We start from the raw sequence: 16721 nt of genomic DNA, 5'->3' as shown, positions 1-16721 counted from the left end.
TGAAAAGTGACACCAAAAAATGGGATTCTTTTTTAATTTAAGGAAGAAAATGATTAGCACAGGACGCGATACAATTTTCTAAAAGAGGGAATGGTGAAAACACAGCAGGTCCACTCTTTGTGGCTCTCGAAACAAAAAGAAGAGGACATGCAATGAAAGCCAAAGGTGGCAGATTCAAACCCACGAAATCAAATGCTTTTTGCAAAAAGATGTAATTAGAGAGTGGAACTCATTGCTGAAAGAAGCGCCCGAGGGAGAGAACGTATCAACTTTCCAGAAGTGTTTGTGCAGCTACACTAACAAGAAATTCAAGCTTAAAGCAGACAGCAGCACCAAAGCCGGGTGCTTCCCAGCATGCGCCAGCCCGTGGAGCTGGGGATTCGCGCTGGACCTCAGGCAGGGCTGGCACGTCTCGGAGCTCGCTGCTCTTTGCTGGGGATGTCTGGTGCCAGCTGCTCGCAGAGAGCAGGCTCCATCCCACCTAGATGTGCCCGGTGGTGAAGTCTAGCCTTACCAGTATCACTGGTCCCTACTGGTGTCCCTGGGCAGGCAGCAAGCCTTCTTGATGGTAGCTACACAGGAGAAAGATGTCAGCCCAGCGTCACTGCGTACTCAGGATTTTATTTTTATATTGCATTTAAAATCCTGAGTGCATGCAGGCTGAAAGGTAAACATCAGATATTAATCTTATTTCCTCGTTTGTATCTTTTTCACCTAAACAGCAGCGCCATTTGTTAGCTGTCAGTTACATCTTTCCAATCTGCAAGGCAGAGCCGGGCGGTGCCAGAGGAGCTGAGCAGCAGCCTGTGGGATTGCCTCCGGCTGGGGGATCCTGCTCAGGAGGGACCTGGAGGAACTGTGCTGGGCACAGCAGAGCGTGCGGGATCGAATCTCCCACTCGGAGAGCAGAACATATCACTTTCTGCTTGGGAAGGGAGGGACCCACATGCCTCAGAGCAGAACAGGAACATGTGCCATCACGTAGCTGCGGCGGGGACCTGCCCTGCCTTCGCCTCGACAGGATGGATCAAGCTGAAGATGCTGCCTCATTCCTCACTACAGCAGCACGGGGAATACAAAAGAGGATGCTAGCACCCTCTGCCACATCAGGAACACTCATCAGTATTTCTCCTAGGACTCTGGCAAAGCACATTTGTCATAACGATTTAGGAGAGGATAAACAAATGCAGGCACAGTCCCCTCCCCGCCCCTACCACCCCCAGCACTGCCACTATTTCCAGCTACTGCGGCGAGATGGCCTTAATCTCACTCTGCCCTTTCCTGACCCCTCTCAGGAGATTTGTGCTGCCACCGATACCATTTCTGGGCAATGCTAATACTTCCCACCAAGATTATAGTTGGCTTCACGCACTTGCTCTGTTAATCCCTTGTGACATCTATTCCAGTGCTGGGCATAAACTCGCCCGGATCCTCCGCTGAAGCCTCCTTACTCATCCTAAAGCACCTAGAGGGAGACTTCTGAGGATGATCCCCGAGCGGCTCGAAGACGAGATCTATTTCATTAAAGCAGTACCTGTTGTTTGTTATTGTAATAAGCCTTCTCAGTGGAAACCGAACTGAAAGCGTGCCAGTTCGCTGGTGCTGCTTGCTATTTCAGTGTCATGAGCAGGCAGCCGGTGTTTGTGCTTCAGCCTCCCTGCGTGACCCCAGCCACTCAGGATCTTTATGAAAGTAATACATCCCAGCCTCATCTACAACTAAATTAACGCCAGAAGTAAGACAGTGCCCCAAGTGATCAATAAGTGGGTTTTTCCCTACAGAAATATTAGAAGCAGCACACATCAATAAGCCTCAAATTTATGGGGTAATTCAGCTCCTCCATTTACAGCTTCAACAACGGGCCTTTGTATAGGATATTACATTACTAAATAAAATGTGCTACAAGAAGCTTCTCTGTTGCAGTCCTGCAGCTTTCAGGGCCTACCAGCACATGTAGCGAGGGACCTGAGATCTCCACCTCAGCTACGTCCCTTTCAAAACCAGGATCCAGGACAAAGCTCCTGGTGCCGGGCAAGTACGTGCATTACACTCAGAGCCGCTTCGGGGTTTAAATGAAGAGGGCTGGCACTGGGACCTCTGGAAGACGAATGAATGACACTGCCTTGGATCTTTATACCACCTCTATGCTCACCTTTAAAATTACGCATCAGAAACAATATCCTGTTGAATATCCCTGGTCTCATCAGCTGAGACATATACGATTAGGCTACAGAAAAGAATGATGTGTATAAGGAAAGAACAATTTCTCTCTCGAAGGAGATGGATTAGATGGACTAATAGGTCTCACTCATTTTTAATTTTTGTCATTCCAGGCAAATTAGAAGACCTGAGTGAAAGAATCTGCTTGGAAAGAAAGAAAGTGAAGAGAAACCCATTTGTTGTTTTTTTCTCCCCTCCTATGAACTAATTTTAGGTCATATAGCCACTGTAAACAAAGAAAGTAATCTGAAAATGCTCAGAGAACCATTAATTACCAAAAAAAAAAAAAAAGTCTTTAATTTCTTTTTGTATAGTCACTGCTCTTCTTGCAGAGCTAGCAAGCTCTGGTCAAGTATTGAAGCTTTATTTTGGCCAGACCAGCCTATTCTGCTCTGTCCTCCGGGGTAGGTTCACCTAGACCCCCAGGGAGCACAGTGCTTTGTGGGAGTCACAGTGCAGCTATCCTACCGCGCCCTTCCCTAAATCCTTGACTGAGCTTGGACTGTTCTTAAATTCTTTGACAAATCATTCTTTGAAATTAAATTAACAGCAAGAAAGGACGGCGTTTGGCTCCAGCACAACTACTTTCTGTTTAACGACCAAGCTTGCCGAACTCAGTAAGGTCACAAATAGCAACTTTTCATTTCCCATTTGTAAAAGGACAATGACTGCTGTGAAGTGTTCAAGGCAGAGCCCCGTCTTTCACACATTCTCTCTCCCATTCATTATGCTGTGTTTACTTGGGCGTTATGATAAAAAACGGGCATTCCTGCAAACTAATAATCTTCACTTTCTCCACCCGATCAATGCTGCCATGGTGGAGAACTTCCAAATGTCTCCAGATTAATTTCTCACAAATCATCACGGACGCTTGAGCAACAAATAGCCTGCTCTATTTCGGATAATAGAAGATTAGTAACACTAACAATGTATGGAAGAGATGAAGGGAAAATGGTATAAATCTTTAAAGTAATGCATTGCATCAATCTCGAAACAGGTTTCCTCCTGGCAGGTGCAAGTTCTTTTCACCTTTTTATACTACTGCGGGAGAGACTTTCGTTTTGAGAAAAGCAAAGAAAGCAAAAATCAAATTCATTGTCATTTTCCTCTCCTGTCCTCTTTACAGTCAAACTGGAATGAAATTTGCCTGCTTTTCTTTGCGAAGAAGGCCTCTGCACAAGTAGTGCCAGTAAATCTACATGTGACACCAACCCTCAGTGTGACGATTATTGTGGAAGTGTCACGGTCTGCCAGGAATTTGGCTGCACTTGAAAATTACTCCTTTTTTTTCTTCCTCTTAGCTGAGGATGCAAATGCTCCAAAAATGAATGGGAAAGGAAACCTGGCGTGTCTCCTTTTCTCCCAGAGAAATCCGACTCACAGTAAGAGCCCTCTGACGGGGCTGCATGATTTCCCTGCTCACCCCTTTCACAACAATACGTGTGAAAACAAGTGGCCATAACAGAAGTGTTTATCTTAGTCACCCAAAGCATTCCTCAGCTGGAGATGTCTATCTTTAGCACACACTACCCTTATGCTGCAGTGCTATTAAGAACTATTATTAAAGGCATGTTTGAAAATGACAATTACAATTATACCTCCGCACCTCACTAACATGAAAGAAGGAAGAACGAGCATTCTCCATGCATCACCCCAAATGACACAACAAGAAATGGGACACTCAACAATTATCAAGTCAAACTCCTGGTAAGACCCACAAGGTCTTGAGTAAGATTGCTTTCTTCTCTCAAATCATTTGCCTAAATCATACGTGGGGCTTACTCAGAGATAGGGATAACGTGGGGCTGTTTGCCACCCTGTCCTCTTCCACCGCCACCAGACCTCCTCTTTCACCTTGCAAGTGGCTCCTACAAACACAAGCTCTATTTACACCTCAGAAGCCAGGGATGGCTCAGAGCCTCTGCCCAGCACGGGTGTTTATACAAAGCCCTCTACTGCACCTGTTTTTAGGACTGTGCCTCAATTTATTATACAGGAATATCAGCAGCTCTTTCCAGGTGGTTTATGAATCTTCTGGACATGTGGATCTTCATGGACCGCTCTACGTGGCTCTAGGAGAGCTGGGAGCCAGTCGGAACAAGGGTGTGAACGTAAGCACGTCTTGAACGCGGTGTAGTAGTGTCTTCAGTAATTCTTCATTTTGTTTGTCACCGAGGATGCTGCACTGGTCAATCTAGGTGGCAAGCCACTGGGCAGGATGGCAAAGGAGGAGATAGAAGTGTCTGTCATTACAGCTGTGACATGGAGAGAGTGCGGAGAGTAGGGATGGAGGAGGGAGGGCAAGACCTTGTCATAGCTTCCTCGTCACACAGCACAAGACAGCTGCATTGCAGATGGAAGAAGACTAAGAGAGATTTATCCCTCATCTTCCAGCAACCCTCAGACCCATGCCTTCAATCTCCCTAAGGCAGAAGCATAACAGCATCCTCCTTGCTCTTCATCTATGAATCTGGGCAGAAAGACATTCCTGAGAGAAGGCATGGGATGCTCATCAGTTTCTTGCTTTTACCTACTCCTCTCATTTCTTTTTTTGAAATAACCTATTTCATTTTCTTTTCCCTGGCTAAAGTCAACTTACCTTGTGGACCTGTTGCTTTCGGACTCTGTACCTTTTCCTCCAAAGGAAGCAGACTTGTAGCAAGGAATAGGACTGAGCTGAGATCACACATGCACGTCGTAAGCAAGATAGCCTCATTTTGATGGGTGACACTTTGTGATGCTGCTCCAGGAAAAGCACATCAGCAGTAGCTGGGCCCTTGGCACAATGACAGCATCAGGCCTAACCAGCTCCCTTCTGCGGCCTCTGCTGCTGCTCACTAATTGCTGAACCATTCCCTGAAGCCCATTTTCATCACAGCTGCTTCTACTTCTTCCCTAGTCCCTTCCAGCCCCCCCATCCCTTTATCCTCAGTGAGATACCCTCCTTCCCTCATCTTCTCCCAGAAACCTTTTAAAGGAAGAAAATTATGTGAAAAAGAAGGTAGCTTTCACATATTTGATAAAATTGTCATTTTATTTGTTTTGCCTGCATGCTTTCCTTCCACCCCCTCCCAGTCTGCTTTGTTTATATAAATAGATCACTTTTAAGCAAAGACTACTTATGACTTCTTACCAATGCAGGGAAAAATTCCGTGGGGTTGTCTTTTCAGACGTAGCTTCCAGGTCCTTCAGCAAAGGAACAGGCACAGCACCTAGTCCAACTGCTAGGTCTTCATAAACCTTTGTACCGTGCTGGGATTTAGTTCAGAAAAAACTCCAGAATTAGTCACCTGTCACCTGAAAACTAACTATGCTGATAAGAATTATGTGGTCCTATCACAAATTTATGCCTTAACATCTAAAGTCCCCTGAGCAAGCAAGGAGCCCCAAGGTGGCATCCTGTGTTTAAAACATGCAGGGAGAGAACGCGGACAGCATTTAGGGGTTCACTGAGCTGGTCTAGCCCCGTCACAAGCGAGCATGGACAAACACAAGAACCGCATTTCGTAAATGTTACAGCCGGATGTCAGACGTGGAGTGGCTGTAAAAAGGAACTACTACCAGAAGAATGGATGTTTTGTTATAGAGGAGCCCCGCAGGTACTCCCGCTTACCAACAGGCCTAGCGTAGGAAGCCTGAACACGCACGCCCCATCAGAGCGGCTGCGTGTAGCGCTGGCATTAAGTGGACTTGGCACACCGAGTCAAAACAGCGCGTGTGGCTAGCAGGTAGCGTCGCTGTCAGGAGGCAGCCTTGTGAGGCACCGACGTGAGAGAGTTTGTCAGCTGTGGAGCGGGGCTGACAGTGACCAACTGCAGCAGGCACCAAATGAAGAGGGGAACGAACTGCTCGCATCTGTTTTGCACCGATGGCACCGGGGATCAAGGTCTGCGGGAAGAGAGGGATTTCATCTCATGGCTGCTCAAGTCACTAGTAAGTAATGGCAGCGACACAGACCCGGGGAAGGATATTGCCCACACAAAATGACTTTCCTGTCTGAGTCTGACAATTCAGGGACTCTCCTTTTGTTCTCATTTACTTGCAAATAATGGTTTCCTTGTATGCCTACCAAACAATATTTACGCAGGACTGGATATATAGCTCTCATTAGAGCAAATCCTACTACCTAAATTGGGCTATTTGTGACTCTGCACCTCAAGTTTCACTCATCCCTGGTCTGAAGTGCACTAAAAGCACATTATTACTGCTTAAGATGCAAACTACCATGCTGAAAAATATCACTTTTTACCTCCAGTGAAAGAAGTTAAAAATTAATGGTTAGTTGAAACTAAGGTGATCAGTAAACAGAAACTCCTTGTGACCATGTGCAGGCTATTCTCCATCTGTAATGAGGTTATACTTACCACTTAGATTAATTACTCGTTTTCTTCTATCTTAATTTATTTTACGCTTTAAGAAACCAACATGTCCACTAACCACTCTTTATGTGATAAAGAAACACAATAAAAGCAATTTCTCTCCTAACCCCCCCAAAAAACCATTCTCAGTAATGCATTTTTGAATCCAGCATACCTTCTCCTAATGAGGTTTCAGCATGCCATAAATAACACTAATGAGACTTTGTCTTTGCCCATGTAATATATTTCCTTAATATAGCTTTAGATTTTCTTATGTTGCATGGAAAACTAACAGTCACGGAAAGAAATGTCCTCCAATAGCACATTAAAACCAAAAGTACAATTAAATATAAATGAATTCAGTAATTTAATTGCACTATTGTCATTTTTAAGAATTCAGAGAAAAGTAATGGTATCATTTTTTCTATTGGTAAATAATAAAAGTGCTGAGGGAATCAGATAATATTTAAATAAACATTATTGTGACTATACGTGATACAAAGATACCTTTTATTGCCAGGTAAATTCTGTATTTGCTAATGAAGAGATAGCTCAAAACAGGAATCTCTGCAAGCTCAGGGACCAGTCCTGCAAGCAGTCCCAAATAAAGGATGCAAGATTTGACTCTCCGTTTTTATAGAACTAATAGTCTAAGTACACGCTTCCAGCCTCAGAATGCATGCAGTTTTAACACCATCTGCAAAATGCAGCCATTTAAGCAGAGGTTTCAACCTAAAAGACTGCTACCGTGTAAAAGTGGTACACATTTAGACAATCTGCAGCTCCCATCATTCTAGCAGCAGGCCAACATTGTCTGGGTGAGCTTTTTTCCTCTGAAAATGCTATCTCATGATATTTTTCCTAAAAAATAAAAAAATAATGCAATTTTGCAGAAAAACTTGCGTGTTTGGGGCAGTTTGCACTTTAATCATATACGTGTTGAAGCCTACTCTATTTTTAAAGATCAACTGAAATATTACACTTGTCACCTCTGTCACCTTTCTTTCCCCTCAGAAAGCAATGTAAGGCTTATGCAAAATTTCAGTGGGAGCACGTGGAAGGTCTCACCACTGACTTTCCTCAAAAAAGTTTAGCTAGTAGCTCTTTTTTACAATTCCACCTTTAATAGTAAAATTCAGTAAACAGCTTGGACCAGGCTGGGCAACTATGCAGTGACATCAGGGGGAGAGGAAAGAGAAGCAAACTGTCACAGAACTGAAATGACAATACAGGCGTAGGCACTGATGGGCCCTGGTGGCACAGAAAGGCAGGGTGTAAAAATGGAAATGATCAAATCCAACGTGGAAGCAAAACCCCATTTCCCTAATTCCCTCAGGTCAGGAGAAGAAGGTGATCACAGCTTCCGACTTCTGAACGAAGTGGCACACCAAATTACAGGCTGGGCATCAAAACAAATGATTAAACCAGGGTGGACTGAAGATTAGCAGATAAAATGACTTATGTACTTCAGACAGGGGAGAGCGATGCATGCAAATACAAGGCTGTTCATCAGATCTCACAAGCATGTAAGGCTTTAGAAAAATTTTTCCAGGAGGGAATACTTAAGGGGTACAGACAAATGGAAAATGGCATGGAAATCAACACGGATTTATCAAAAGCAGACTGAACCAAACTAATAAGCTCCTTTGATATGATAACTAATTTTCAAGACAATGTAGCAACCTCGTCTCTCTGGACTTTGGCAAAGGATTTATCATCTGCATAGGAAATCCTTAGTTAAAGCAGAGAAGACGGGTTTAAGAGAATAACTGTAAGGCATGATGCTGATCAAAGGGAAGGGCAAGAAGGCTCATGCATGGATGTGGTGAGACGTCCTCTGCAATGCTAAGCTCGACTCTGGCTACCAGCTCCTGAGATGGATACAGACCTTGACGGATGCAGAAGAGGATTGCTAGGATGAGGACTGGAATGAGAAGCACATTCTGCCATCGGCACTTGAAGAGTTTGACGCAGTTTGTGTACCAATATGGCACTCGAGTAAGGACTTCTGGTAAGAATAACACAGGTGAGAAAAGTAACTGGTTTCAACATGGACTTATGGAAGATACTAGATGAAGACAGTTCTAGAAGTAGCAGTGTGCTGGATTCGGTGTTCAGCTCTATGTTCCTATTTCCAGCTGGGCAAATGGCCTTACCACTTCTCTATCACCTGTATCCTCTTTTGTACAAATTGTGCATTTTTCCCAAAGCAACTGTTTTTTCCTAAAATAAACTCAGACACACTTCATGTGTGCTGACTCTATTTTATACAAGAGAGAGCTTTTCTGTTTTTCCAGCTAAATCAGTTGATCTAACAAAAATATTAATCTCCACAAAAACATTTCCTCATTTCCTTATTTTTCCCAGCTTTCCAGTAAAAGTGCATTTGAAAAATGTACTGTTTATGGCAAAACTTTGTGGCCTATTTTGATAGGAAGCAATATTAAAAACACAAAGCCTTGTTTTTTTCCGTGTTTTCTCAAAATTCACACAGTTTTATGAAATCACAACAAAATGTGGAGGCCTCACGTCCTGAGTTTTCTGTGCAATGTTTCTTTTTAAATTCCTCTAGTACTTAAACTCAGATTACACAGTTATGAATAAACGTAAGTGTGCAGAGATGTGTGCAAGTCCCATATGTCACTCCTGAACAAGAAAAGCGACTCCTGACAAATCAGATCCTCATGAATGCTTGCTCAGTATCACATTTTGGCTCTACATGTATTGTTATGAGTCAGACTACTGGAATATCCCACACAATTGCAAATTGTGGGTCGAAAAAGACATTATTTTACTACAAAAAAGGCATTACTTTACTTTTTTCTAAATTAAAAAATTAAAAAAGAATGGGAAAATGATGATCAGCAGACAAAATTACACAGGAGATGTTAGCTGCATTTCTTCAAGACTCCGTAGCCTGGTGCCTGTGGGTGCTTCCAGCATAGTAAGGGGGTCTCTGTGATCATGAAACCACGGTACAATGCTAAACTTAAAACCTAAGATCAGATAGCAACCCATGAAATCAAGCATGAGAGAGAAGTAAACTGTAAGGGCAGCTAACAGAAATGACAAATGGAGCAAGGATGATCAATATTAGGATTTCGATTCTAGCTCTAGATAGATAGAGAGATCATTCCCTGATGTCCCTTTCTGGCAGTCAGTATTAGCAGAAGTGATGTCAAATATTGTCATTTCATATCCAGACAATTGGCATTACTATCTCATTCTCCAAGTATCATCGTGGAGAGACATGCCTAGCCATACATCGGCCAACAAATCTGACAGGAGCATCTCTGCACGTTCCTGCTCCGAGACGCAGCCACGCGTTGCCAAACTGCTTTGACTCCTGTCTAGCTGCAATCCGACTCAGGCTAAGGGTCCTCATACTTCACAGAGCCTGCTTTTGACACATCTCTTTTTTTTTACTGTCTTTGAGATCTTTTTTTTTTTTTACTCTTGCACCAGTGCTGTTTTTTGAAGGACTAGAAACCGCTGAAAAGAGATTAATGAGTCTTAACTGTTCACGTCATGGGAGCGGGGTTGCTGCTGGTTAGCTGTGGTTAGCCACCGGGGACCCCAATAACGTCAGCGCCCTGAAGAAATCAGCCTCCACGTGGCATACATGCATTTAGTGAGAAGTTAATGGCGCAGAAGAGAGAGCTTAATTTCCCTTGTAGGTATGCAGCTTCCCTTATGCAAGGGCTACGCTGGTATAAAAGGCCTGTAAGAGACAGAGGAGTTAGCACTGAACAGGTGAAAATCTTGTACCAACACACAAGGTTCAGGGTGCAAAGGGACATTGTGGATCACACAGAAAACAGGAGAAGTGGTGGTTTCATAGCTGTAATGCTTATAAAAAGCTTTTTTATAAGCATTACAACTATGCTGAAGTGTTGAAAAGCTGAAGGTTCTTCGGTTGTGCTCACATCTCTGCTGCTTTTTAATTTCAAGCCGAGACAACTCAAATATCACTCTCCTCCAGCCATCTAGGTCCACAACCCAACAACAAACCAACATGCGCTACTGGTATTTTACTTCATCTCTGTTTAATAACATTAGGAATAATGGCTCCTAACTTAGAACATGCCTATTTTGGAGTAAAAATAACAAACAAGAAACTCATCCTTACCTTGCTCTTGCTAGATGTTTTTGGTGTGGCAGCAGCGATGACCTCTCAGGAGGATAACCTTCTACTGTCAAGGTATTCCTTTATCAAGTATTCATTTACGAAGGATTTCACTGCATGCTGCTTTAATATAAATAGATGCACCCAGTATATATCTTAATTTAATATGGTTTTAACTTTGTCATAAAATCGTTCAGGTTGGTTTTAGTTTAATAACAGGATCATTAGATACTACTTTCTTCAGGAAAGATGGTAGATTTATTCCTGTAGGAGTATTTGTGAACAAGCCCTTCCTATGTCTTTGGGCACCGGGTATTGCTGTTCATAGAGGAAAAAAAAATCCGTAACTAAATGTTTACAGAAACTGAGAAGTTCATCACATCCCTTGGTTCAACACTAAAACATCTCATATTTTCATTACTAATAAAACTTGATTATATTATCTATGGCACTGAACGTAACGTATAGACAACTGCATCTTACAAGTGCGATAACATACCAAGGTTATTGCACCAGACTGGGTAAATTTCTGAGCAGTTCTGTAGATTCAATGATGAAGGAACAGACAGTAATGTGCCTCCAGAATTTTAACAAGGTTATTTTTCTGTTTTTGTACTCCACCGTCTGTTATTTCAGACAAACATTTCAGATGTAGAATTACTTACATCCTTAAAAAACAGAGTGCTTTCGGAAGTTGGAGGAGAAACAACCGTATTAAGAAAAGTAAATGACGAGAGAAGAGAAGAGAAGAGAAGAGAAGAGAAGAGAAGAGAAGAGAAGAGAAGAGAAGAGAAGAGAAGAGAAGAGAAGAGAAGAGAAGAGAAGAGAAGAGAAGAGAAGAGAAGAGAAGAGAAGAGAAGAGAAGAGAAGAGAAGAGAAGAGAAGAGAAGAGAAGAGAAGAGAAGAGAAGAGAAGAGAAGAGAAGAGAAGAGAAGAGAAGAGAAGAGAAGAGAAGAGAAGAGAAGAGAAGAGAAGAGAAGAGAAGAGAAATGAGCTTTATCTTGATCATCAATCACCAAGGAATGCAAATACCTTCTGAACAAACTAAACCCTTTGAATCCATACAAAATTATGGAAAATCACATGAGAATTTGTTTTCCTGTGATTTTTCTTACGTTTTCTACTTCCATTTTTCTTGGAAATATCACAATATAAGTCTCTTTCAAGATACTCAGTAATCCAAGGCAACAACAGAAATCCTGAAAAGTAAAGATATGGGTGGAATAAAGGGAACAAAACTGCTTATCCTAGAACTTTGGGGGGAAAAAAAAAGAAAAAAAAAAAGCTTTGAAAAGTCCTAGAATCAAGTATTTATAAAGAAGTACTCTTATTTTTGCACTCATGCAATTCTCCCTCTCTAACAAAGGTTTCAGATAAGGCATTATAAAGTGAAGGTACTGATACAAGACTCTCCGAATATTACCAATTTAGAGAAGATGAAAAATTTAAGTGTCCTTCTCTCATTTCAGCTGTTTCATATAAGTATAATACACACAATCCACCAAACTGAGAGCAGGATTTTCAAGAACCAGTCACACACCTGGTATTCACATCTCTGAGAAAAGGTAAATCAATACATCTCTAGTATTTCTGTTATGTGTGTTTGTGACATATTGCAAACATGGCCTTATCTGGATGTGAAATGCCTGCTACCCGGCACAGAACATGTATTTTATCACGTCGCATCAGAGCCTGCTCTGTCAAGTAGAACCCCCATTTTGCAGCAGAACGTTTCTGCTTGCTGCAGACAACAGGAGAGAGATCTGGAATCCTGGGCTGTTTATGTGGTGCAACAAGCAGCTCCGCTGCCTCCTAATGATTCTCCATACAGACACCAGCTGGCAGGGCTAGTGCTTGGGATTTCTCTTATCCAAGGCAAATGAAAATTGGAAACTTAGAGAAGATCAGAGAATCAGGCTGAGGGGAAAGAAAGGCTCCTCCTAACCAGAAGACATTACCTCTGTACTCTCAAAAGGAATGGAAAGCAGACCGGCCACAGGACATGGGAGGGTGAAGTGAAGCGAGTACAGAGCTGTGAAAAGCGCACCTGGGGGTAGCAGGATAGCCCCCGAGCATCAAACCCACTTGTTGGGATCTTGAAAGTTCCCACTCAACTAACTGCAAAGCTTAGGAGCGCCTGGGATCCAGCAGACCCTTGCACGTGACAATTGGACGTAGCTACAGAACTGACAGCATCCTTCCTTGGTGTGGAGGGCCTGTCAGGTCCACTGCTCTCACCGATGATTACCTGTGCTACTTCCAACCGAAGGCATGCCCTGCACTTCCTGCAGCGAAAACTGCAGCTGCAACAGCACCCGAGAGGCGCAGACCTCCCCTAGAGAAGGAACGACTCTCACATGAGAGAGAAAGAAGCAGAAGCAATGCACTTGGTGTTACTCTTCAGTGACTTAAATGTGCACAGGATGAGGAAAATATGAGAACAGTGATGCAAATACTCAGTACAGAAAATAAATACACCTTACTGCCAAGTAAATCACTAATCAACAGGTGATACTAGGCCAGCTGTCCACTTTGTGAGAATCGCATCGAAGTTGGAATGTTTCACATTTGAAAGGAAAAAAATACATCTTTTTATGTTTTACTTACACATCATTATCAGCAGTAAATAGGCTTCTTGATCATATCACAAACTCAGGTTTACTGTAAACACAAAAGAACTGAGGAATTTACGACAATCTTCTTACTTCCCGCAATTATTTTAAGTAAATTCTTTGTGATTGTACCCTGAAAGTAAGAAATCCTCACTATGGTTTTACTGAATCATTAGATTTCCCTTTGTACTTGATGACACCAAATTTCTTTACTCCTCCTTCATGACAATGCTTGTTATCTTAACAGGGACGACCTTCCCGATCTCAAAATAGCTGTTCAGTGCAAATCTACCAACTCCACATTCACAGAGCTCTAAAACAAACATTTTCCAAATTATAGTTGTTAATAGTCGCATTTAGCTTCAGTTTATTTAGAAATAATGAATCTTTTCAACAACACTTTAAGCATGTCGTATTAGCCACCCTATTTTGCATAATGGAAATGAAAGGACCCAGAGTCCCTGAGGATGCCACAGGCAAGGCTGGGAATGAAACCCAAGTAGCTGCTCCTCACCCAGCCACCACCTCGCTTTGCCACACAGATCTGACTGCCCACTCTCTTGAATCATGAGTTTTGCACCCATCCTGCAAGCGACCATACATTATGCAAAGCAGGCAAGAACTGAGCTCTGGACTTTTAATTTTCCTCCATCTGGGGACCAGTCCTGCTTTTCTGCAATTTCAATGCAAATCAGAAGTATATCCATTGGAGTCATTAGCATTGCATCAGTCAAATCACCACCAGCAAGCTCAAAACTGCAATGTGTTATTTTAATAATGAGGAAACATGAGCATTTTAGAATGGTGCTGTCCTTAAACACGGACAATCAGAGGAACAGCTTTCCAGGATTTTTGGTGGAGAAATTTCATCTTCATCTACAAGTGCCAGTGTCAGCCCTTTTCTTAAAAAAAGAAATTAAGGGCATAGAAATATAATCAATTCAAATAAGTATCGATTTCTAAACAATGTAGAATTAATTTAGACATTTACAAATTGTAAATCACCTTTTAGTAAGAATCAGCACCATATGTTACAAGGCAATAGATAAAAATGTTGATAGATTGGGTATGGCGCTCCCACTGAACCCAAGTTCATGCCCTACATTTCAAATAAAAGGGAAGGGGAAGAAAGCAAGGTCTAAGACAAAACAGACTGCTTCTTATAGGCGTCTCTAAGCAAAACTGGAATTGTATCAACAAACTGAATACTAAAATCCAGACAAACTCCCAAGAGGTCAGGCAAAGTACTGTGGATTTACATCATCTTAACTGAGACCAGAATTTTGCATCATCCCTATGATGTACTGTTACAGGAGTCCTGAGGGAGAGGTATGTAACATCTTCTCATCGGGAGGTAGTGGTATGGAGATGGAAATCGGCTAATGTAGCTAATGCTACACAACTTGCCAGTTGCTAGGCTAAGAGTAAAACACAGATAACTAACCCCGAGACATTTCTTTTCAAGAAGAGGATGTCTCGTGTATTTAGAGAAGACCTCTTACCAAGCCTAGTTCTAGAGGACCGCAACTATTTTCATCGTTACTCTTCTTAGGTCCCTCTGTGAATGCCTCATTGCTGAACTAGCTTTCGTTTCCCTTTAAAAATTTATGTCTAGAAATCCCACTTACAGCCAACTCTTGTGAAATTGCATCATTCTGAGCAAAGCCTAAGCCAAATATTAGAGGTCATTTACATGTTCCTCTTGGAACCACCCAAACAGCATACAAAATCCAAGATGCTTCTGAAGTATTTCCTTTTGTAAAAGAGGAATAAGAAAGTCAAGAGTTTTAGTTGGAGCAGGCAACCAGGAACCATGAAACTGAGGCTCTCTGTGTGTTATCAGAGCTAGGAAATACAGTGCTAGGCACTACACTTTCCACGGGAAAAATACTAGGTATTCATAGTGCCTTTGGGGAATTCATACAGGACACTGGTTTCAGCAGCACCCCAGGAACGTAGTCCCAGCTTCCAAAGCACACCATATTTTCAGCAAGTGTTTCATTTAACTTTGGAAACTGTGCTAAAATACAGTGAAAATCTGAAATCACCAGAGTGACTTGGCCTCAGCCCTCCTCGCCCTGTATAAAAGCAGGATGCCATTGAATGCTGCTGAGATGTTTAATTCATTCCTGTCTGAAAGGGGCTCGGACAGAGGACATCGGAGAATTACAAAGAAGCCCCATAAAGCAAGCAGTAGGTGAAGAAACGGAGCCACTTATAGATTCCCTTCACTGCCTGGAAGCTAATGGTAAGGGACAACAACCACGTCAAACAGGCACCAGGAGCTGTTACAAAACATCAGAAGGACAAAATGAACGCCTGCCGTCGCTGAAGTGGGGGGATGAATGCACGTCCCCAGTTCTGGCCTGATGACAACATCTGCAGTTCCAGGCTGTGTCAGCGATCCTTCCCGCTGCACGAACTGGTATGTAAATACGCACACATCTGTGTGCACGTGTATGAATCGTGTATACGGTGTTGTGCTCAGTTTATGTGAGCAATAAGCGAGCAGAGGATAATTTGCAGGGGACGCACCAACCTTCTCCGGCAGCCTCGAATGCAGACTCTGCTGTCTCAAGGACCAGGTAGCTGCCTAGGAAAGCTGGCACCAAGCATGTTTTGCCTCCAAGCACCTGGCTCCTCTTTCTCACCTCTTTCTGGACTTAGAGTTATGACCATCTCAAATATCCAGACGAGAGGCCAAGGAAAATGTTTTAAAGTAACACAAAGAGTTATCACTGCTTACACATTCCAGACTTCTGTTCAGCTGCAAATCCATTAATGCAAGAAAGAAAGAGGAGCGTGATGTGGGAAAGGAGGCCGTCTACGATTTATCACTGCTGTGCAGACATGCCCTGAGAAGAGAGCTGTGCTGAAAACCCAAATATAGGAGCGTGTATATTAGTGGCAGTTATTTCTGATTTGGTCTGAGGGACTTTCCAAACTCAAGGGGCTCACAATGAAGGACTGGCCAGCCATGAAGAGCCCGCAGTAAAGCTGAAAGGACATGTAAATTGCCCTGATATCCCAACAGACTTCTGCTGTTTCATAGATGCTATTATAATCCCAAGAAGCAAGGAGGAGCCTCATTTTCTACATTGCTCACTGAGGCACCGTGCTCCTTTTGGGCTTTATCAGCAGCTTTTTATTTGCCAAACGTGGACATCTCTATTCTGAAATTACAGCTACAAATTAAAATTCTGAGTGATTTCACAAATGGCACAATTTCCTTGAAAAGCTGGGTCTGAACTGGATCAGATCTTCATCTGGGGAAAACCAGTGTGTCACTGTAAGAACCAAGCATGGGATGAGCTAAAATTCATATAAAAATAAGAGCACTTTTTGTATGTTACTAAGGCATTAAGAAAGGCAGACAAAAATTATATTTTCCTAAAAGGTCAAAAG

General features: G+C 42.7%; 1 protein-coding gene and 1 long non-coding RNA gene across 4 annotated transcripts in view; both read right to left on the bottom strand.

Annotated features, from left to right (window-relative positions):
• Nucleotides 1-16721, bottom strand: part of PPARGC1A (PPARG coactivator 1 alpha) — a 361741-nt gene that overhangs the window by 174119 nt on the left and 170901 nt on the right. The window lies entirely within an intron of this gene.
• On the bottom strand, nucleotides 9204-11664 carry LOC308194697. Its single transcript, XR_013950805.1, has 2 exons — nucleotides 10708-11664; nucleotides 9204-10299 (listed from the first exon to the last, which is right to left on the bottom strand). It is a non-coding gene; the product is annotated as an uncharacterized lncRNA (long non-coding RNA).

The sequence above is a fragment of the Anser brachyrhynchus genome (genome assembly GCF_964034855.1).
Source record: "Anser brachyrhynchus genome assembly, chromosome: 4".
Taxonomy (NCBI): Eukaryota; Metazoa; Chordata; class Aves; order Anseriformes; family Anatidae; genus Anser; species Anser brachyrhynchus.
Note: the sequence above shows the minus strand (reverse complement) of the source record. Positions and strands in the feature narration are given on the sequence as shown.